This window comes from Dermacentor andersoni, chromosome 2 (assembly GCF_023375885.2).
Source record: "Dermacentor andersoni chromosome 2, qqDerAnde1_hic_scaffold, whole genome shotgun sequence".
NCBI classification, from domain to species: domain Eukaryota; kingdom Metazoa; phylum Arthropoda; class Arachnida; order Ixodida; family Ixodidae; genus Dermacentor; species Dermacentor andersoni.
In genome coordinates, this window is record NC_092815.1 from 222579139 (window position 1) to 222603210 (window position 24072).

Genomic DNA, 24072 nt, shown 5'->3' on the forward strand with positions numbered 1-24072 from the left:
TAAAATGTCTTGGCTGCGCGTCGCACGAACTTACTCGTTAGTACGAGTTAGCTCGTAGACGCTGCGACCGAGCGCCTCTATAAGGCGGGTAGCCCGCGCGGGCAGCGCTACGGCCGACCGTCGTCGTCGAAAACTCGCCGACTAAAACGGGCATTGTTTTGTATTTGTTTTGCGTTTGCTGTATTACAGCTTTGGTGTGTTCACTTGTTGAAATGCCGTTTTTACCTGTGTGCAGTTAAGTTCCAGGACTACGTAAGGCTTAGTATCGCCGTGTGGAATTCACTTTCCGCTTCGAGTGCTCGTCTGAAGCAATGTGAAATGAATAGCCTGTATACTTGGTTCTGGCAACACTGCGCTTAAAGGCGTTTTGCGCTTCGGGTAGCTTCGGTATCTGCGGCGATCGCCGTGTGTTGCGCGAGTCCGGAGCGATTAGCGTTGGCGTCTCGGCTTGGTTTTCGGCTCGTAAAGTCATACTTTGAATGAATCATGGGAAATGCGACTGTTGATGTGAAAACGTCAATCTGACATTGCTTGCGCAGCACTCAGTGGAACCCGTGTATTCTAGCTGTAGAAAGCGATTAAGCCCTATTAAACTGTACAGAATAGCTGAAAAAAAAAAGAAGCGCACACAAAACTGCGTGCGATTGGTCGTGCTGAAAAGGTGCGAGTTTGCACGCAGTCGCTTTGTTTCGCTGTATTTCCTTTGTGAAGGCTTATTACGGGAATGCGTCAACGTAGTTGGTATGGCTCTAAAACGCTAAGCATTGTCACTCACTTGTCGCCGACACAGAATACAGTCGCTTGCTATAGTATTTTTCATGTATGACAGATCTGTATGATAGGCGAAATTGCTTGAATTTGCATCACTCTGCATCGCTCGATGTGACCGGCAAGAAAGAACTTGTTGGAGGAAGGCAGAGAGGTGTCAGTTTATGAAAAAGGGATGCGGGGAACAACACCCTGCGGCACTGCCGCCAAGTTTCGTGTGAGCACTGTAGCCCACAGTTTTGGTGACGTTGCTGACCCAAAAGGAAAGTCATTCTAAAGTGCATTCCAGGAAAGCTGTCTTCCACTTTGGTGCACGTGCAGTGAATGCCCAAAATGTACACTTGCAGCTTTGTTGCTGATAGCAGTGACCGTGTGATATTAATTGCACAATGTCATTGGTGGTTGGTATCAGTAGCACATGCGGGATCATGTGCAGCAAGTTCAGTACGTGCTTTGATGCTCGATAAACCTTGTTGTCGGTATACATTTATTGTCTTTTTTTGTTTTTGAATCTTATGCAATATAACACTGTGACTGCAGGTGTGGGTGACTGGAAGGCATCCTAGGGCCCATGTTAACTCAGGTTGGAGCATATGTGTTGGTCATTGCTGAATAGAAAGTGCAGATTTGGCGATTTGAAGGTCATGTGGCCAGCAGCATGATGTCACATACGCTAATTCTGGACTGTTTTGGCTAACTGTAACGTTACTGGTGAATCTCTGCCTCCATTATTGCTTGAGCAGAACAATTGCTCATAAATGTATGTAAAATTAGAGCTTCCTAAATTGGCTTCCCTCTGTCTGCTGCCTCCAGAGTAAAATTTGTGAGCTTGTTTTTGAAGCTGGAACAGGTGTCTGTAGTCCGTCACATGCCAATAGCGCAGTGTCCAAATAAAAGGATGATTTGTGTAGATGCACCAGTCCATTGCATTCTCTCATTTATGTGATGCCATGGTTCATGGAGTCACACATGGCAAATGCAGTGCAGTTTTGTAGGCAAAGCTTGTAATTAATTCTCAGGTTGTCGCCAAGTACATTGTGTGAAAGCTTATATTCACATGTCTTGTCACTGTGTGTCTTTCAACTTGGAAGGTCAGCTGTGACTCATCTCATGGCAGCCTGTGTAACAGCTGGTGGAGATAGTTTGTGCACCTCACTGTGTGAAGCTGTGTGTGAGTGCTCACTCCTGTTGGAAACCTTGTGTGCAAAGTGTTTGCAAAGTGTTCATGTCAGAGATTCGCACCAGCATGTTGAGCCCTGTGAGGTTCCCACTTTCTCCTGCTCAAGCACACTGTTCTGATTTCAGGGATCAGAACAGATTACGAAATCGTGACTGCTGTCTAGGAGAGGTAAGGGTAGGAATAAGATGTATTCAAATATTTCTGGTCATGAAATTTTGATGGGCAGAAAGTGCAAAAGCACTTGCATACCGTACTTTGCAGCCTATAAGTCGCACCCCCCTAAAGACAGCAGTTTTTCAGAAAAAAAGAAAAACATATGTAAGGCGCACCGGTGTCTAGACAGAACTAATTTTTCAAAAATGGTTTTTGATGCACATCGATGGCATGTACTTACAGACGGCATTTAGGCAAAACCATCGAACCCCTCTTCCTCCGAGTCGCTAACAAATAATCCAGCAACTTCAAGTGGGAGTTCTACCGGCGCATCACTGTCGTCCTCAGACTCACTGATGTCTTCGCCAACATTGTCACCACTCGCAAATGGGATCAGTCCGGCATTTGAGAATCCAGCTACAGCTGTTTTTGCAGAAATGGAGTCCCAAGCGTTGGAGACCCATTTGGCCACCTCTCCAAACGTTGCGCGTCTCGTGTCCTGTATTCGTAAAACTGTGGTCACTCTTGGACATGCACGACTCCCAGAAGCGTCCCAGCTTTGCTTTGAAACTGTGGTTCACAGAAATGTCTTGTGGCTGCAGCAACTTCGTCATGCTGCCTGGTATCACCACTGGGACGTCGTTCTTCGCACTAATCTTCTTCTTTATGGAATCCGTGAAGTGTGCCCGCATACTGTCCATCACAAGCATTCCCTTCTTAACGTGAAAAAATCCGTCAGGTCGACGCGAAAAACATTGGTCGAACCATAGAGTCGTCATATCTTCATCCATCCATCCTTTGGCATTGGCCTATACCACCACAGCGGGAGGAAAGGAGTGTTTTGGTAGCGTCTCCTACTTGAAAATTAATATGAGAGGCTGCTTTGTACCATCCGTGCAGCAGGCGAGAACAACGGTGAAGTGCGATTTTTCATGTCCAGTTGACCTCACTGTTACAGTTTTTTCTCCTTTCTCGGCGACACTCCTCCTAAGGGGAACATCAAACGTAAGCAGGATTTCGTCCATGTTTACGATGCGGCTCGCATAGATGTCCTTGGTCACAAGCTCTTTGACAAACGCACTGAAGTTCTCCAGTTGTTTCTGAAAATCGTCGGGGAGCTTCTGGCACATCGCCGTCCGCACTCGCATCACCAACTTATTACGCCGCATAAAGCGAAAACACCATGACGAACTGCCCATAAATCCAACAGTATTAATCTGTTCCAAGGGTCTCGACCTTGAGACTGTAGACAGCCCCTGCCTTCGGCTCCGAGCACCCACACGCGCAGACGATCCTCTAGCTCCGGTCAGCTTGCCTTCTTGCCGTGGTTGGCCTCCTTAGTCAATTTCATTGTCTGGAGCATGCTGGTGGCTTTGTGCCAGTCGCGTATAATTTTCTCACTAACCTCAAACTGCCTTCCTGCGGCCCGGTTTCCATGTTCTTGCGCAAATGCAACAGCACGCAGCTTGAATTTCGCGTCATAACTTTTTCGCCTCGCAGGTGACATCATGGTCTTCGATTACTAATTGAACTGGACTGGTAACAATGTCATTTTTCACATTGAGAGTCCAACAGTTCACTCGGAGTTTCGTCTGTGTGCCAACTGCATCACACTGCAGTCAGTTAATTTATCTGCTGATGACTTGTATGCCAGGTCCTTCCAATTTTGGTAAACACCAATAATTGACCAAGGAATGCCGTGGAAAAAGGAAAAGTGCCAATAACAACATAGCTTATAAAGCAAAATGTAAGCTAATGTAAATCTGTGCACATGTCAAACCATATTGAACAGTAGAAGCACATCTATCTACTTGTCTAAATGATACTGCCTTGTGTCCTTTAAACTCTTCTGTAAGAGTGCCTTGGTCTTCTCAATGTTGATCTCTTCTGGTGTAAGCACAGGGACTGTGTAAAACTCGTGGCACACTAGGATTATCGTTCTAGTACGTAATGAAACTAGGTTACTCACGATGCACTTGTCATGTAGCTCCACAGCGAACAAAGCTTTAACAGATAAAACAGTCATTAGACCAGTGTTGATGGCTCTGCGGTATGGAATCCACACAGTCCGGCATCGGTAGAGTCGAGTCAGTTAAAAAAAAGCTGTTCACCATTATGACTGGAGCCTCTTGCCCTCTTTCGACCTAGCCTTATCAGTAGCCTCCCCCACTTTCCGAGCAGCACCGAGTAGGAAGGTTAAAACTTTCGTTCAACCTCATGCCACTCAAACCACTATGCTTCCCCAAACAACTAGCTATTCTCTGCTACGATGTTATCAACAAGAAACACACCGGCCATGGTTACTTAGTCGCTCTGGTGTTGTGCTGCTAAACATGAGGTTGCGGGATCAAATCTCGGCCGCGGCAGCTGCATTTCGATGGGGGCGAAATGCAAGAACACCTTTGTACTTAGATTTAAGTGCACGTTAAAGAACCCCAATTGGTCCGAATTGTCCCCCACTGCGGCATGCCTCATAATTGGATCGTTGTTTTGGCACATAAAACCCCATAATTTACTGTTAACAAGAAACAGCTATTTAATATTAACAAGAAACAGCTGTGAACTTAATGACTTCATATTTCGCTCTCGCACCAACTTATTCAAGTATAGCCTTTCCCTCTGACTCTGAACTGTTGAATTCAGGAACTGTTTGTCTAGTAACATGCAATCACCTCCTGTACAGGATTTCTTTAAGTGCAGTGAATAACATTTCATTTGTGATATGTAGGCATTTTGTAAGTTAGCATTTCCTTTTCTTCTTTTTTTCACCTTGTGGTTTGTGTATAAGGTGCACATGGTTTAGTGTTTACTTCATTTTTTTACCACCCCACTCCTGCGATAGCGCCGGCAGGTTGCAGTATTTTGAAATTAATAAATCTTTACGGTTCAAAATCCGCCTGCACACATTTTGCAGTGATGGCCCTTAAATGAGCTGCAGGTAGGCCAATACAGCTGAAGCCTGCTGGATCCATGCTGAGTGATGTGGTCGGATACGATGATAGGGAAGATGCTGTCATTGGTAGGACAGTAACTAGTGCCATGAAGTAGTGGTTTCTGGAAATGAAACATCACCGGAGTGTGCGTGGGATGCCTTGTGAAACTTGCCCCCCAAATTTTCATGCTCCAAAGTGGGGGAACAGGCCTTAGACAAGCAAATGCAGTATCTTGCAATGTCCTTCTAACCTCATCTCTAATTACGTGTGAAACTTCTGCTTCCTTTTTTTTTTTTTTTTGAGTCTGCTTTGATCGTGGCTCATGGCTGTTCTGGGCGCTGTACAGCTTAGCATAGAATTCCTCTGCTGCCTTTGTTACAAAGTCAAAGTTGATGACATTGCACTGCTTATCTTTAACTGCATAAATCTTGTTTCTTCCAATTCAAAGTTTTCTTTATGGCTTCATGCTTCCCCCATTCCTTAGTGCTCCCTCAATCACTCCAGTGTTATATTGTATGTTGCTTATTTTCCTCTTGCTGACAGTTAACCAATTCAACCTTATCTCTGGGGTCAGACACTTTATTCTATTTTCGTTTCCTTATTATCACCTTTGTTACTTGGGAGAACTTGCCTGTTTGCTATCTTGGTGCTTTGCATCCAACTTCTCTAGGTGCCTCTGTAATTGCTTGTATTAAGGTCTAATTCATTGCATTTATGCTATCGCCATTCTCCGATTCTTTGACATCATTTTGTTCATGAGCCTCTGCTTTTGACTGTTAATAGGTTGGCCTATTTATAGTTATCTTCCTTTCTCTCTTAAAGTTCAGGACAGTCTGGGACATCACTAACTTGTGATCACTACCCATGACCATACTTAACGCTTCTTCATTTTGTACATTACTGGGGTCAACACAGAAAATGAAATAAATTGCACTTCTGTTTCTCTGTTAGGGCTTTTCCATGTCCACTTCCTGTTATTGTGATTCTAGAAGAAATCATTCATTGTTCACATTCGTTTCCTTTCTCAAATTCTGCCAACATCCTTCCCCTACTATCCCTAGAGTCAATGACATTGTTGCCAGTTGCTTGTCTCCAGCTTGTTTTCTCCCGGCTTTTGCATTGAAGTTGACCATAACTACAGTATACCGAGTTTGCGCCTTTCTCATTGCTAATCGATGTCCTCATAGAGCTGTTCTATTCCCTCATCGTCATGGCTGGACGTTGGAGCATGGGCTTGTGCTACCTTTAATGTGCATCTCCTATTTATTTATTTATTTTATTTATTTGAGTACCCTAAGGGCTCGTTAGGGCATTACATAGGGGGGGATGAAAAAGGTCAAGCGTAAATGCATGTGTACAATGCAAATAATATGGGAAGACATTAGGAGCAATAAAAAAATTTATCTAAACGTGGAACAGAAACGGAAAAAAGAAAAGAAAGAAAAGAGCAATGAAGTTTATACAATATCTGGTAGCGTGAAAAATGCATAAGAACTTAAAATGCGATGGAGACGAACACTACCCATCAGAACAAAAACTTTAAGATACAATTGAATGATGATTTAGGTAAACAACCTACAGAAATACATATCAGATGAAACAGAATGACTGTTATATAATACCAAGCACATGAAAACACTGTTTAAGTAAATATTCAAGCATATGTGGGTTCACACAGGTTGATATACTCTAAAAAGGTCAGCAGTGCTGCATGAAATGATGATGATTCCATAAGCGAGACAATGTTTGAAGGTAGCGAGTTCCAGTTGGCTATAGATAAAACTATAGGTGAATTTTGATAAGCGTCAGTCCTGGAAAATATAGGTTTTTCTTTATGAACATGGTCTGCGCGGGTCGAAATGTGCGGAGCGGGAAGACCATGAGTTCGAGCGAATGCAATGTTGCAATGGTAAAACTATGGAAGAACGACTCCTGCGCATGTCATGAGAAAGGAGATTCAGTGATTTCTTTAACGCGGGCATACTTTGATATAGAGAGTATGAAAGGAAGATAAACCGCACAGCTTTATTTTGAACTGATACGAGTAGATTCGTGAGATTAGAGGGATGGAGGTGGCAAATTATGGACACATATTCTAACGAGGGCCTGATACGAGAACTGCATGTGCGAAGTTTGGTATCTGTGTTTGCAAGGTGCAAGCGCCATTTCAGGTAACCAAGTTCTTTATATACATTTGTGGTAATGTGTTCAATGTGAGCATTCCAGCTTAAATTGGAGGTAAACAGAACACCCAAGTACTTTATTGAAGTTTGTGAGTCAACAGTAATACCGCATATTATATACTGGTCAGAGGTAAGTCGAGTAATCGAAGCAAATTTAACGTGTTTAGTTTTGGCTATGTTAATTTCCATCTGCCATGTGTCACACCTCTCAATTAGTTTTGTTAAATCAGACTGCAGCACAGAGATGTCGGCAGGGCAGCTTATTTCATTATACAAGACGTAGTCATCGGCAAAGAGACGTATATGTGAAGTAATGTTGGTTGCGATGTCATTGATGTATATTAAAAATAGCTGTGGACCAAGGACTGACCCTTGAGGAAGTCCCAAACTTATGTGAGTGTGGTTAGAAAAGCAGTTGTTTAAAATGATTTCTTGAAATCTCTTTGTTGGAAACTCAATTCATCACTTCGTGTTGTAGTCAAGCTGTAGGTTCCTAACGTTCACTTTTAGTTGATTATGAAGTACCCGGTCGAAAGCTTTTGAAAAATAAATAAAAATGGTGTCTGTACAAATCAATTTGTGCAAAGAAATATGAATATCTGTTACAGGTTCATATAGTTGCATCTGACACGAGCGATTTTGATGAAAGCCATGTTGGTTATTGAGGAGTAGGCTATTATTGTTAAGATAAGCTATAAGGTGAGAGTACAGGATGTGTTCCAGTAATTTGCAACAAATAGATGTCAGTTATATAGGCCTGTAATTGTTAGGGTCTGCTGTGTTACCAGATTTAGATATTGGTATTACTAATGCTGATTTCCAATCTTCCAGTAGGCATCCGGTATCGAGGGATTGCTGAAATTAATATTAGAGATAACAAAGCAGAAGAGTAGCACAAGGTTAATTTTAGAAGTTTAGCACTTATACCATGAGGACCTGGCTGGTTTTATGAGGAAGCCTGTCAATTGCATGAGAGACACCATGTTCTGATATTATGATGGATAAAAAAGTGAATTCAATAGATGGTTGTTCATGTATGTGAGTGTTAAGTGGCAGTTCGTTAGTGAAAACTGCAGAAAAGCATTTGCTAAATAACTCTGTGCTATCTTTTGTGTTAAGCACTGCTTCACTTTCGGAAATTAGTAAGGGAGCAGTGTGATTTGGTTTTGGGTTAACTACTTGCCAAAACTCTTTCGCATCAGTTTTTATCATTTGGGAAGGGTGCAATGAAAAAACTTGTCTATAGCTTTGAGAATTGTAGTTTCTGTATGGCGCGCTATGGTGTTGCAGTTTGCCAGTCTTCTGCAGCATTTGTTCGGGCAGCTTTTCTGAACGCTCTTTCTTTCTTCTTTATGCATTTCTTCACTTCACGGTTAAACCATTGATTGTTCTGTCTTGTGGTGATGGTCATTTTTGGTATACACATAGTTTCAACTTTGAGTTTACCGTGAAACAAGCTCCAGTTGTTTACCATTCTGTTTGGAAAATTGTTTGCAATGTTGGATGTAAATGAGGCTAACATACCAATCACTCTGCCATTGTCGGCACATGCGAAGTTGAAAATGCATTTTTTCCCTTTATTTTGCTTGGCAGGTTTCAATGCAAAGGAACACAGCACCACTCAGTGGTCACTTAATGGTTCTAGTACATGTGTCGCAGCAAGGTCTCGATGATTTGTAACTCTCTGAGGGTCGATTTTTTTCGCCATAGGCAATGCCAGGGTCATTGTTTTTTATTGCAGATTCCAATTCTTCTCAAGGACCTATTTTCAAAAAAATTTACCGTAACTTTTCTAAGGTGACCGTAAAGTGAGAAAATATTTTGCATTGGTATATATGTACTGCTTATTCATGAATAAGTATAAAAAAGGAAATAAGCTTATAAGGATTAAAAATTTGATGCATTGTTACACACATAAGGCTTAGAAAATGCGCACACGAGAATATTTCGCAAGTGTCAAATGTTCCTGCTCCTACAGTAATATTTACGTCCATAGTGTAATCGAACCGCGTAGGTTAGCGCGCACTCAAGAAAACTCTGGTTGTGTGCCCATCGAAAAAGCAAAACGTGTGACAAACTTCCGCTAATCTATCTTATCGCCAAACAGAGGCAATTAGTTTTCGCGAGTCTCCAAAAAGAAAAAAGAAAACGCATGCATGGCAGCATCCTTCCTATGTGCACTTCTGTGAGCACTAAACAAGCGAGAAACAAGTGGTGGAAACAAGTGGAAACAAGGAAGCCGAAACCGCCTGCGCGCACGCGAATGCACGAGCGGTAGTGTATAGACATGCCAGAGCAAACAAGCTCTAAAACAAACCGTGCAATGAAAACCGAGAAAGGGAGGCGCGAGAAAAAAATTTCCTGTATCCCACATGGTGGCAGCACCTGCCAGAAAAGAGAAAGTTAGGAAATGGTAGCACGTTTTAAATGTACAGACGGCACCGTAAATATACGGCATCGACCATTTTGGACTTTATCACGGCGCCGTGTATTTACATCATTGACCCTCAAAGGGTTAAAAGAATGTCTAGTACGTGGTCACCCCGAGTTGGTTTGCGCACGACTTGAATTAAATGATGAAAGTGTAAGGTTTGTAGAATGAAGACATCCAGATCTGTTGCTATTTGCCTTCAAGGACGACATCGACCACTCCATACCTGGGTAATTAAAGGGCCCCTCACCAGGCCCCATAGCAAATTTTTGTTATACGCTGAAAGTTGTTACGTGCCCTCTAGGGAGCGTTCTGCCGCTAAGTTTTTTCAAATCAGCTCATTAATAGCAGAGATAGAAATATTTCAGTGCCGGGAACCCATGATTTCAGGAGGCGAGCTCCACGGCATAGCGAGACTCTCTACTCGCCCCATCTCGCCTCCGCAAGCGAAATTCCTTCCCTGCGTTCTCTCATACTGGACTTCAAGGATCGCGTGACGCATACATCACTGGCCCCACCTTCATTTTTTTTTCTCCTCGCTTTTTTTCCCCGGTGCTGTGCACGAGCTGTTGTGATTGTCTGGTTTTGCGCAAGCTGTTGTCTCGTTCCCGCAGTGCACGATTTTGCATGCTATGCACAAGTACACATGACTAGCAGTATAATTCAGTGCTACACGAATACTGAGGCAGAACAAGCGGATTTCAGAGCATGATCACGCACTGGAACACAGTAGAAACTGGCATAGTTTCGGCACCTGCGCACATGACTGCACGACCATGCGAATAAGCAGACGAAGTGAAAGTACCATCTCTCTTGCTTCGGTGCGAAGTAAAACAAAAATCACAGCGACATTCCATTTGTGTTTTATTCTTTCTCTAAAGTTCCATTCGTCAATTGAAGCAACAGATCACACAAATAATTCTCGAAATCACTTGTCACCACGAGCGACGTCACACTGTGGATCTGAGTACGTAGGCACAGGGACGCGGGTACGTCACTGATCTCGGGGCCGTGCGGATGTTGGGAGACGCAGGTGAGCACAGTAAACAGATTTTACTAAGGACAAACCCAAGATAAAACACACTCAACACTAAGTTAACTCCACCCAACACTCCTAAGAAATGCAATGCCATAAAGAGCAATCGGCACCTTTGTCGCCCACTTAATGGTGACTATGTCCTAATTGCCGGCCACTTCAGTCCTTAGCGCATTCCGCATGAAAGTCTGGCAACCCTGGCCTATGGCTGCGCGCTAACAAAAAGGAACACTCTTACAGAGTTCTGTCATCGCACCTTTCTCCAAGTCCGATGCGCATCATCTCTTGGTCCCAGTCCGTGCTCCGCAAGCTTTGTTGCCTTGGTATCGACCGGCCAGCTCCTCCGTCTCGGATGTCGGTGTCCCGAACTATGTCGGTGACTTTGCACTCTGGCCTCCTTGGTTAGGCCTAACGTCGGGCTCTGCTGCTACTTCACCGAATGCCGACGAGATGCCCCGGGGGCTATCGTCCGTGCTGGTCTGCATCTGAAGGGGGATACAATTCCTGGAGTGTCCGGCACCACCGTGAGCTGCTGCAGCAGGTCCAAGGAGCCTCACTCGAACGTTGCTGAGGTCGACGGCCACACCCTGGATCGCCAGTGTCACGGGCTTGGCCGAACCTCCGTGGCTCCTATTGCCAGTGCAAAGCTGACGCTCCAACCTTCTTGGCCCAGAGCCACGTCGATAATCACAGCTCAGCGCCGCTTCTCTCCCGATCACACCTTGAGTCACGTGCCTCGAGGGCTCGTGCCGTTCTGACCGATCGGCGCACATTGTCCTCTTTTTTTCTTTTTGTGCCCCATGCTTCTTACATATGACGTGGGCCCCCTTCTCAGGAGCTTCTTTCCAAAAAAACTCCCTTCTGTCGGTATTCATGGTGGCGAGTTTGACTCTCCCGCTGTGACTTGGGTGCTTTTCCTTGCATCGTCGTAGCTCACAACACATCACCACACTGTCACGCACATTTCACCACATGCACAGTTCACAACATTTGCGAGATCATTGTTCTCACCACTTTACACGTGCACTTAATCATCCGCGTTACACTCTTGACATTTCATCACTCCAATGCCCTACTACTACTATAGCTCACACCGCACTACTTCTGTCCACCTTGGGAGGTCCGAAAACACTTCCTCAAACTTATGAATCAAATCCCTTAACTTCTCTACTTGTATTGCCGCTAGGGCTTGGTTCAGCCTAACACGCTCTACCCCCATGGTCTCCCTATCGATATAAGAGTGCACCTCCTTGTGGTCCTTCTCTTCGGCAATCTCCATGAAAACTCTACTCCTCTCTTCGTTCTTCCCCGTTTCTATTGCCTTTCTCTCTTCATACTTTCTTACACGTCCCTTAGCCACTGTCTTTTGGTATACATCACATGCCTTCACATACTGTTTCACATCACTGTGCACCCTGATCCAAAGGAACTCTTTTGTGATCCTTTCTAATGTATCCTTTACTCCTTTGTGTCCTGTGGTTACACTACCGTGCCCTATCTTCAGTACTGTGTCCCTCAGCTCCTTCGGGAGCATCAACTGTAGTACTTCCCTACCTGAACTAAACACACACTTCCGGTGTAGTAGGCTAGTCTTCTTTACAAATTCCACTACTGTTCTACTCCTTTTCCTACGCATCAGTTCCCCTATCTTTAGTTCACACTTTCATATTAATTCGTCCTTGCTCTGTAGTTCTTTAAATTCTGCAGCGGTTACATTTAATCCTTTAATGGCTGAGACTTTCAACGCTGTCAGGGGTTTGGTACCACTACTGCTTGCTCGCGTTTGTACTGCAGCCATTACGTCTGTCTCTTGCATCCCCCCTTTTTGCGCTTCTGAGCGTTCTTTCTCTTCCACGTCGTTCCCTTTCCTCTTCCAACTTGGGTCTGGGTCGTCTGCTCTCCTTACCCCAGGTACATTTCTCACAATCAAATCATAAAGGGGGTCCTCCATACATCTAGCTGTGACTAGTCCTGTAACAAAGGGTGTCAATATTTGAATCTGGCAGAATCTGGCCTCTGGCAGATATTTAACGAACTTATCTACCAAGATTACTGGTTGAAAGTACCCGGTCATGCTTTCTGGTGGTACTAGACTCCTCCTTACTAAAATTGTATTGGCTCCCGTGTCTCTCAAGACCGTAGCCTTGCGTCCTTGTACCTCACCTTCCACTACAGGCATGTCCTGCTCTATCTGTACATCCTCTCTTGACCTCATGATACATGCCGTCTTATCCATGGACCTAGTTCTGCATTCGTCTGCCTTGTGACCTTTCTTTTGGCATAACTGGCAAACTGACAAAAAAAAAATTATAGATGCTGCGGCCAACGAGCATCATCTCAAGGTATTGTGGCCTAAATTTGTTCGTTCCGTCTCTCAATATCTGCTTATATGCAGAGAATGATTGCTCAACATCCAGAGATGCAAGCTGTACAACGGAATGTTAAGCGGTTTCACATCCTTTGGTATCACAGAATGTTAGGCATTGAGAACTTCTGAGAACATTCCCCGCAGGGGCGTCTGCGCAAGCAGGCGTTTGGTGTGTTGCGACACCACTTACCCGAGCACACGAGGGTTGGACCCTCCCGCGTGTAGCCGTGCGCGGCTTAGCCGTGTCTGGGGAAAGGGGGATCCTAGGGGTTGAGCCAATGCTGGGTGTTTGGACCTTTAAGGCCCCCCCGGCGGAGGCAACACACCCCTTTCGCCCCTGCTTCGCATAGACGGCACCGCCGGACTGACCCACCTGGGGGAAATCGGCAGTCGCCTTTTCCTGTCTCTCTCTCCTCAAACCTTCGTCTTTCCCTCCCACATTTAGTCCTTTCCTGTCTCCTTCTCTCTTCTATTTACTTCCTTTCTCCTTGGCGGCAAGGGTTAACCCTGTGTGGCTATACAACCTTGGGTGCACCATATTCGGTCATAGTAATGGCGTACGACTGGCGTCGTGCGGACTTGTATGCAAGCTTTGCTGCGTCCCCTCGTTGGGCTCCATGGTGGGCGGTCGGCGCTGTTGCCGAATGTATACATATTTTAATGAAAACTTCTTTCCCCTCCCTTGTTGATCGCCCTCAGAAACGAGGGCGCACCGAAGATGTCTTCAAGTTTTTTGGACACCAAATCCAGAATTTCCCCCGCTTCCACGTTATTCACTCTGAAAAGCCAAACAAAGCAGTTTGAACCATTTCACCATTCCTTGTCTCAAAGTCCTTGACTGATGTTTTTGGTCCAGGTTACAAGGTGTCGAGGATGGCAAGCGGTGACCTCCTCTTGGAGCTCCGCGATCTGAAACAATATGAGAACCTACAGAAACTAATGTCATTTGGGGAGACCCACATAACAGTAACGCTGCACCGTACAATGAACACCACCCGTGGTGTTGTGTCGGATGATGATTTGCTTGAGCTGACTGAAGCAGAACTCCTGGAGGGCTTCAGTGAGCAAAATGTTATCAATGTCAGAAGAATAAAGATGAGGCGAGATGGTAAAGAGATCCAAACCAAGCACCTAATAATCACCTTTGGTTCAAGTGTCCTGCCCGAGTCAATCGAGGCCGGGTACATCAAGCTCCTTGTCAGGCCGTACGTGCCCAATCCACTCCGATGTTTCAAATGCCAGCGCTTCGGCCATAGTTCACAGAGCTGCCGAGGCCGCCAAACATGTGCGAAATGTAGTGCCCACGAACACAGACCTGAAGCTTGTGAAAATGCTCTCCACTGTGTAAACTGTGATGGGGAGCACGCCGCGTACTTGCGGTCATGCCCATCCTGGAAAAAAGAAAAGGAAATTGTAATAGTTAAGGTAAAGGAAAATATAAGTTTCAAGGAGGCACGCAGGCGGGTATCGTACCTGCCCAAGAAAACCTTTGCCGATGTGGCGCGTCAGGGGGCAGCGTCACAACGGCCTCCGGTGGCTGTCCGACCCACAAGCAGTGAGTCGGCAGCTACGCCATCTGCCCCCGCGGCGGTTGCAGCTAGCGCTGCTCCGCCAACCCAGCAGACAGGGCCATCGACCCCGAAGGTGGGCGCAGCCGAGGCTGCCCCAACCTCCGAGGCCCCTTCCAGCGCTGGCAACGGCCAGCGCAGCCAAATCCCTCAGGGAGCCCCATCGACCTCCGGGCTGGTGGGCGCAGGAGTCTTGCCCTCCGGGCAGGACTCTTGGAAAACCTAGCTCGCATGAGCGCTTGTCCGGCGTCTCACAGGAGGCAATGGACACTACACGTGTCCTCAAGGCGCACCAAATGCCTAAGGAGCGCCGAGACTCGCTCGAACGCTTCAGAAAGGGCAAAACCCCTATTACAGTGCCTCGAAAGGGCTCTGTAATCTAAGGCATCACTTCCGTTTCCGTAAACACAGCACCAATTTACTTTAAATATGGATACACAAATCATTCAATGGAATATCAGAGGTCTTCTTAGGAATCTTGATGATGTGCAAGAACTCATCCATAAACACAATCCAAAAGTGCTCCAAACACACTTAAAATCAAAATACACAAACTTTCTTCGACAGTATGTTACTTTTCGCAAAGATCGCGATGATGTTGTCGCATCATCGGGCGGTGTTGCAATTGTAATTCAAAAGCATAGCGCGTCAACGTTTACAGCTACGAACGGCCCTTGAGGCAGTGGCGGTTCGAGTTGTTCTGCTAAACAAACTTATCACTATTTGCTCGCTTTATATACCCCCACATTACAAACTAAGCAAACATGAATTTCAGTCCTTTATAGATGAATTGCCAAAACCGTATGTTGTTCCTGGTGATTTCAATGCACATAACTACCTGTGGGGCGATGTGGGCGAAATGCGAAAACACCCGTGTACTTAGATTTAGGTGCACGTTAAAGAACCCCAGGTGGTCAAAATTTCCGGAGTCCTCCACTACGGCGTGCCTCATAATCAGAAAGTGGTTTTGGCACGTAAAAACCCCATAATTATTGTTATTACTACCTGTGGGGCGACCCTCGTATAGATGCGCGAGGACGTCTTGTTGAACAGTTCCTTTTTTCTTCTGGTGCGTGCCTGTTGAATAAGAAGGAACACACATATTACTCTCTTGCAAACAGAACCTATTCTTCAATAGATCTTAGCAGTCTCCCCGTCTGTACTGCCTGAACTTGAATGGGAAGTTACCGACAACCCTTACGGCAGCGACCACTTCCCTATACTGCTAAGATCACCTAAAGAAAACGAATATCTACCACACGCTCCTAGGTGGAAGATTGAGACAGCTGATTGGGAGAAATTTCGATCTCTTACTAGTATCTCATGGGCTGACATGTCTTCGTTAGGAATTGATGCTGCAGTGGAGTTTTTTACAGCCTTCATAATAGATGCCGCATATAAATGCATATCACAAGTAAATGGCTTGGCATGTAAACGGCGTGTCCCGTGGTGGAACGATGATTGTAGGATCGCTCGTAAGAAACAAAACAAAGCGTGGGGGTTGCTACGCGCCTCCCCCACTGCGGAGAATCTTAGCAATTTTAAAAAAGTAAAATCCCAAGGCAGGCGAACCCGCTGACAGGCCAGAAGAGAGAGTTGGCAGAAGTTTTTATCAGGTATCAATTCGTATACAGATGAGGCCAAAGTCTGGAACAGGGTTAATAGGATAAGAGGGCGACTAACATGCTCCCTCCCTTTGGTAAACACATAAGGCGGTACCCTGCAAGACCAGGCAGATTCACTTGGGGAGCATTTTGAGGGCGTGTCAAGTTCAACGAATTATTCACAATCATTTCTCAAATATAAACAAATAGAAGAACGTAAGCTATTCACAAGAAAAAGTCGAGAGAATGAGCCTTACAACCGTCCCTTTAGTATTGCCGAGCTGAGAGCTGCCTTGATCACATGCAAGAGCTCTGCACTAGGACCTTATAGAATTATGTACGACATAATTAAGAACGTACACACTGATACACAACTGACTTTACTTGCACTTTTCAACACTATTTGGGCTGCTGGATATCTTCCACTTGCATGGAGCGAAGCGATTGTGATCCCCATTCTCAAGCAAGGTAAAGATCCTTCGTTGGCATCAAGTTACCGCCTGATAGCCCTCACAAGTTGCATTTGTAAGCTGTTTGTGAAAATGATTAATCGGCGACTCATACATTTCCTGGAATTAAACCAAATGCTTGATCCCTTTCAGTGTGGCTTCAGAGAAGGGCGGTCCACAATCGATCACCTTGTGCGCATTGAGGGAAACATTCGCGACACCTTTCTACATAAACAATATTTCCTATCCGTATTCCTCGATATGGAGAAGGCGTACGACACAACGTGGCGCTACGAAATCTTGAGAGACTTGTCGGGAATGGGTATCTGTGGCAATATGCTCGCCCTAATAGAAAGCTATTTGTCCAACCGTACATTCCGGGTGAAAGTCGGGAGTGTACTTTCACGTCCATTTATACAGGAAACTGGTGTACCTCCAGGAGGTGTGCTCAGCTGCACTCTCTTTATAGTTAAGATGAACACACTCCGTGCTTCATTACCACCAGCTATATTTTATTCCGTCTACGTAGATGACATACAAATAGGTTTTAAATCCTGTAACCTTGCAGTGTGCGAAACACAAGTACAGCAGGGATTGAACAAGATATCTAAGTGGGCAGACGAAAACTGGTTTAAAATTAACCCCCACAAAAGTTCCTGTGTTCTTTTTACTAGAAAGAGAGGCCTGGTTGCAGATCCTTGTGTTCAACTGTGTGGACATCAAATGCCTATCAACAAAGAACACAAATTTTTAGGCATTATACTTGACTCCGAGCTTACTTTTATACAGCACATTAAATATCTTAAAGAAAAATGTCTAAGGACAATGAACTTGCTTAAAATTCTATCCCACTCAACATGGGGTAGCGCAAGGAAGTGTCTGATAAATGTTTATAAGAGCCTAATTCGATCACGATTGGACTATGGTGCCGTCGTATATAACTCTGCCGCTCAGAGCGCACTAAAGATCCTAGATCCTGTCCACCATCTAGGTATCCGCTTAGCCACTGGCGCTTTCAGAACAAGCCCGATTGAAAGCTTATACGCGGAATCAAATGAATGGTCTCTCCGTCTACAGAGAACTTACATCAGCCTTACATATTTCCTGAAAATACACTCCAATCATCAACATCCATGTTTTAATACTGTTAACATATGACCTGTACTACACTTTTCCATAATCGTCTTTCTTAAGAAAGCCTTTCTCTCTTTGTCTGAGGGAGCTTAGTGATGAAATACATGTCCCACTCCTCGAGCTTCGCCTAATGCGTCCAACCAAGTTGTTACTGCCTTGGGAGTGGCAGGTCATAGAATGTGACATATCCTTTTTGAAGTAACAAAACACTCACCAGAGATCGAAATACGAACTCATTTCCTAGAACTCCACAAGCACTCCTGCGCAGAGTTCTACACAGACGCATCGAAGTCTAATGCCGGGGTGTCCTATGCTGCCGTCGGCCCATCCTTCTCAGTATCCGATGTACTACATCCAGAAACAAGTATATTTACGGCCGAGGCCTACGCATTACTGTCTGCTGTGAAGCATATAAGAAAATCAAAACTTCAAAAGTCAGCGATATATACAGACTCCCTAAGTGTCGTGAAGGCGCTGATGTCACTCTATACACAAAAAAATCCAGTACTTAATGAACTATATTCAGTCTTGTGTAAAGCGTACAAATCTAACCAGCATATCATTATATGCTGGGTACCTGGCCATAGGAGCATCGAGGGTAATGTTTTGGCGGACGAGATGGCCACGTCAATTGCATCGCAAGCTGTTAACCCTACTGCTCAGGTGCCTGTCACAGATCTGAGGCCTTTCTTGCAAAGGAGGCAGCGAGACCATTGGCAACGCATGTGGGATGCGGAAATGGATAATAAGCTCCACCTGATAAAACCACAGTTAGGATTCTGGCCCTCTGTAACAAAATCACGCCGTACAGATGTCCTATTCTGTCGTCTCAGAATAGAACACACATTCGGCACCCATAATTTTCTATTCACCGGAAGTGAGCCTCTAACCTCTGGTAGATGCGGGGAGAGGCTGACCATACTCCACGTCCTCCTGGAGTGTCGGGAAGCCGAATCTGAGAGAGACACTTTTCCTTAGCATACCCGCAGCACATTCCTCTTCATCCTGCAGTGTTTCTCGGTCCAGAACCGCTTTTTAATAGACATAATCCTAGGTTTCCTCAGAGATGTAGTCCTACATGTTAGTAGTCCCATACATTCGTAGCGCTTCCTCTCTTTAGAGGATGCCGTTGGGATAGTTGTACTGTATAGCACATGCCTCTGGGCCCTTGTGTTTCAAGGGCTCTGGTGAGGTAGTTGTGCTGTAGCTACTTCTTACATCTTACATGTTCCGCATACCATATCATTCTTCCGCAATGTAGTGTAAGGCTCATAGTACTCATCATTAGTCATCGCCATAATCTTATCGCACGTTGATTTTACGCACTTTACAGCGACTATTTTTAGGCCCCTCTACAGCCACGTCATATCAATTTCACAGAACTCATCATTCCACCGCGAAATCAATGACACTGTCTTGGCGCTCTTTGACCATATCTGGCCCTTGCGCCACTAAACAACACATTCATCATCATCGTTCTGACAACATCGAAATTGTCAACGCACACACACATACACAAACACACACACACATTTAGAAAGCTTGTGATTTAACTACACTGCTCATTTTCAATGCACTGAGCATTGCAGTGGTTTCTCACTGGCTTTCAGCGTAGCCGATAGAACACTGTCCTTTCGGTCCACGGAAGGACCATGCTTACGGGTCCACACGCACGGGTCAATTGCCAGAGTGGCACACTCCTGAGTGTCTGTTTTTGGCATCTTTTGTACATTTTGTGCAGCAGTGGATGAAGATTGGCAAGAGGAACCAAAGTAAATAAGACGGAAAGAAAGCAACTGCTTTGAAAAAGGCATTGTTAGGCCCTTGTATACCAAATTTGGCGCAAAAGCTAATATATGCAGTTATAGGCACAAATAAACCAGCCTGATTTGTGCTTATATATCAAGCAGGTGTGATAGCAGTGCAAGGAAAAAAAATAGGCACTTTGCCTAAATTTCCAGTTAATCATGACCACATAAAGCCAACAGACAATAAAGCCAAGGAAAGCATAAGGGAAATTAACTGTGGTTTAAACTGGAATGTAAAAAAAAATGAAGGGAAATGAAAATGGACAAAAAGATAGCTTGTCACTGGTGGGAGCTGAACCCGCAACCTCCGCATTATGCGTGCATTGCACTACCAATTGCGCTACGGTGACGGCTATCAATTCGTCCACTTACTTGGGTATTCATGCTTTGCTAGGTCTAGCCCTAGGGAGATTACGCCAGCGACACTCGGAGCCAAGGTTCCACATCTGCCCACCCTGGCCATGGATGGCGCTGGCTAACACCGCCTACCAACTGCAGAGGATCGAATCCTCACCGTGGTCACTTTTCTTTTGGTCTTTATTTGTTAGATGAAAATGACATAATTTCTGAATCATTTTTCTGCTACGGATTTCTGATGACAATGGGGTCACAAAATGAGCTGCATTATAATGCTGTTGTGAAGAGACTCTCACAGATGTATACAGAAAAAGCATTCAGAGGATCAAGTGCTTATCATGCATCATGAAAAGCTGTATGAAGGGGGAGCAACTGACCACTTCACCCCCCCTCCTCAGCTTTAGGCACTTCGGAACATAGGTGTTCGAAGGCAGGTTGCCATTGCAGGCTCCGGTTAGACAGTTTAATGGTGGGTGTTGTCACCTTATTGCTATAAACTTTTAAACTGTGTTGCTGAGTATAAAGGTGAATGTCCGATTCCCAACCCTGGTGGCTGCATCTTAGTAAGGGTGGAAGGCCAGAGTGCACATGTACTGATATATAAACGCATATCTTTATTAAGGTTAAAGGGCCACTAAAGGCAAATACTAAGTTGACGTGGACTGGTAAAATACCTCAAATTTCTGGCCTCACAGCCCCTGTTTCATGCCAAAGAAAGACTAGTTTACGAGAAAATTGCGTCTGAAGGGTCTGAATACCTTTATTGCAATTAAAATCTCCTGCCACCCAATTGGGGGAGCGGTGACATTCCATACGCCATTACTGTTTACTGCCGTTCGTGAGTAAAAGAGTGCCCGACAAACGGCACTATGGCTTTCTGCGCAAGACGCAAACATGCGGTCATGGAGAAACTAAGCGAAGAGTTGGCTTCGCCGCTGCAGCTGCTCTTAGTCAAGTGGCTTGGACCATTTGGGAATCCCGCGACATCACATGGACGGGGCATTCTCTGCTAATTGCAGTTCGTGGGAGTTTCTTGAGCCAGCAAAACCAGCGCAGCACTACGTGATAACGAAACTACTGAAACTTGATAGTGCAGGTGGCTCACTGTGGAGAAAACAAAACCTTTCTGCCGCCCGTCGTCGGCAAGGGTAGGATCAATGAGACCTTTCTTAGAGCATAGCTCTTTAAACGCACATTCCTGCGTTGAGTGTCGGCATGCCTCAGTGGTGTTATACCTCGTAACCGAGCGAACTTGCATAGGCGAAAGATGAAAGCGAATGCGGAGTTGCCGGCTGCCACGGCATCCGGCATCTCATCTGCGCTTCCTAGGAGGAGGCCAGAGTGGAGTGAGATGGGGAGGGCTGCGCTCGTCCGGGCCGCCACCTGCTGAGGTCATTTCATGGTGCCAGTATGTGTGACGGTGATCACTACTCCTGCAAGGGCCTAAGGCGAGTTGCTACGAGTAACGTATCCTAATGCTCATAGTACACGTCATTTCTCATCGCCATAACCTTATTACACATAGATTTTACGCACTTTAGAGCAACCGTTTTTAAGGCCCCTTTACATCCGCATTACATCAACTTCATAGAACTCATTACCACGGGCATGGCGCTCTTTGGCCATACCTGGCCATTGCACCATTAAACATCAAACTTGCAAGAATGAAATATTAGCGAAAATAAATGATTTGCAGGGGCTGATCGGAATCTAGGCCAGGTCCAGTATTTTTGAGTGAGGAAATAAAATAAATTTCTTGCGGCAAGGCAGGGCCATAATGGTGGCAGATCGGGTAATGCAAAGAAAGTAAACAAGTTAGCGGAAGGGGGGGGGGGGGGGGCAAATTGTTCACTGGATGCATTAGCTATATCTCCTGCCTGGCAAGTGCTTATCTTGTTGTTTTGGATGACTTTTCTGATGACAGAATCAGATTCGCTGATATTAACATTTTAACGTCTCCAGTTACTGTTCTCCAATATTTTTTTCTAATAATTGTGTTTTGCATACCTAGAATATTAGATACTTACAAAAGCAGTTTTTTAGTTGGTTGAAGGTTCTTCTCACAATCGTGTTTTGCATACCTAGAATATTAGATGCTTCCAAAAGCGGTCTTTTAGTTTGCTGTAGGGTTGAAATGTTAATGTTACGTTCTTGTGAAGAATTTCCTTCCTTGCAATAGACCGTAGGAGTGAATCTGTTATCCAGTATTTCTGTTACCAATGAGTAATAGAAACTTCAATTGTGCAGTTGAACAATTTGATTCTTGACGTGAATGTATAAAATACCTTCTGTGGAAAATTTTCCTGCATAACGTCTCATTCTATCTACATTACCATTTGTACAAGCAGATTTAACTCACTTTTTAGAATTGCAGTTTTTTTGACCCAGACAAAATAGCAGTGGCTAGTGGTCAGTAATAGGATAATGAGTTACTCAAATCAAGTAATTGAGTGCATCACTTTCCTCACATTTTGAAGGTACCTAGTATATTGTTGGGGCACGAAAAAATAAATGACTGCAATGTCCTTCATTCCATATTGACACTGTTGTAACATTGGGGCTATAATGCTGGTACCTTTAATGCCTGGTTTGATCCCAGACACAATTTGGCTAATGTTTTTCATCACAAACATATTTGTATATATGTGTATGTACATCAGCTAGGTTGTAACCGGGGCCAGGCATGCAGCATATATGTGCTAAAATGCCATCTCAGAGTGACCAGGATCGGTCATGTTGGCATACACAAGCGGCAGTGATCCTGACACTGTGCTAAGACAGAATGCTTGGCTTTGTACAAGGAATGCTGTTGCCTGGAGCAATGAGATATCTGGTGCTAGTCGCATGAAATCTTTGAAAAATAATCATATCCCCGAAGGTGAGCAACAGAGAATACGTCCCCAGTATTTCAACTTTGCCAAGTTTGCAAGTGTGATGTGGAAACTTTCATACCCAGCTATTTTCATGTTGAATAGCACTCGCTGTCACTTATTGCTGCCTGCGGTGAGTTACAGCTTTAGTACAGCAGGAAATGTCTGTGCATCAAGTACAGTGAGACAGATTACTCTTGATTTTTCTTGTGGTCTTTGTTCTGCAGAGTCCACAAGGCTCCTAGCTCACTGCATCTTTTGCTAGTTGCCTGTGAGATTGCTCCGGCCATCACTGTGGCTTGCCCACAGGCTGACATTGTTCACTTCGTTTGACTAAATTCTTGGCGCTGCAACCCGGCTAGTTTTCAGTGTCAGTGCCTGAAGGGGTAGTGCATAAGATCTGGTCACCATCTTGGCTGTGGTGGTGCCTGTGAGGCTTGTCTCAGCAGCACACCTATGTGCAACAATGTGACAAGACCGCTTTTTTTTTTTTTAATGCATTGCCCAAGCTGCAATTTTAAGCAGTCAGTGTGATGTGCTTTGCAGTGTGACTGCACCCTTTCAAGGTCATATCAATTGAGCTAACAGGGTTCTGTTGCGGGGCTTTGTCAGTAAGTGTCAGTACTATTCTTCACTCCACTTCTGCTCACTTCAAGAGCAGTATCTACAATAGGTAATCTTTTCTTGATTCCTTGTTAACTGCAGGCCCTCTAATCTTAGCACAGTGTACATTGTCTGGAGACACTGTGGCAAGAGAAAGCATTGGCTTTTGATTTAGTTCTTAATTTTTACAGCAAGCTATTAGTGCAACTAAATCTTGGAAAAAGGATGCTCATGGAATATCTGTGCTGAGCATTCGCGGGAAGTGTTGATGAAAATTCTGTGTTCAAAACATTGACATACTTGGATTTTTAGCAAATCATTCACGCAAACGCAACAAAATTTGTAGGGTATATTGTGCACGTCACTGGGGATATGTGGTCAAAGTGAAACACATAGGTTAATTATAGATGTTGCGGGACACCATGTTATGTTAACTGCAGCCGAACTGTGTTGAGGTGGTGGAATTGGTAATGCTGTCATGAACATGGCTTAAGCAGCTTCACTAGAATTTGCATTGCGATTCTACAATGTTGTGCAAGTCTGCCATGTTTTCTCTACACAGTTTTATAAGCTGAATACCTTTATTTTTTATTTGACATGGCAACACATAGCTGCTGTTGTTACTCA

At 44.8% G+C, this 24072-nt stretch overlaps 1 protein-coding gene across 3 annotated transcripts in view; it reads left to right on the forward strand.

The window, feature by feature from the left end:
• Positions 1–24072, forward strand: part of shep (RNA binding motif single stranded interacting protein alan shepard) — a 157559-nt gene that overhangs the window by 1021 nt on the left and 132466 nt on the right. The window lies entirely within an intron of this gene.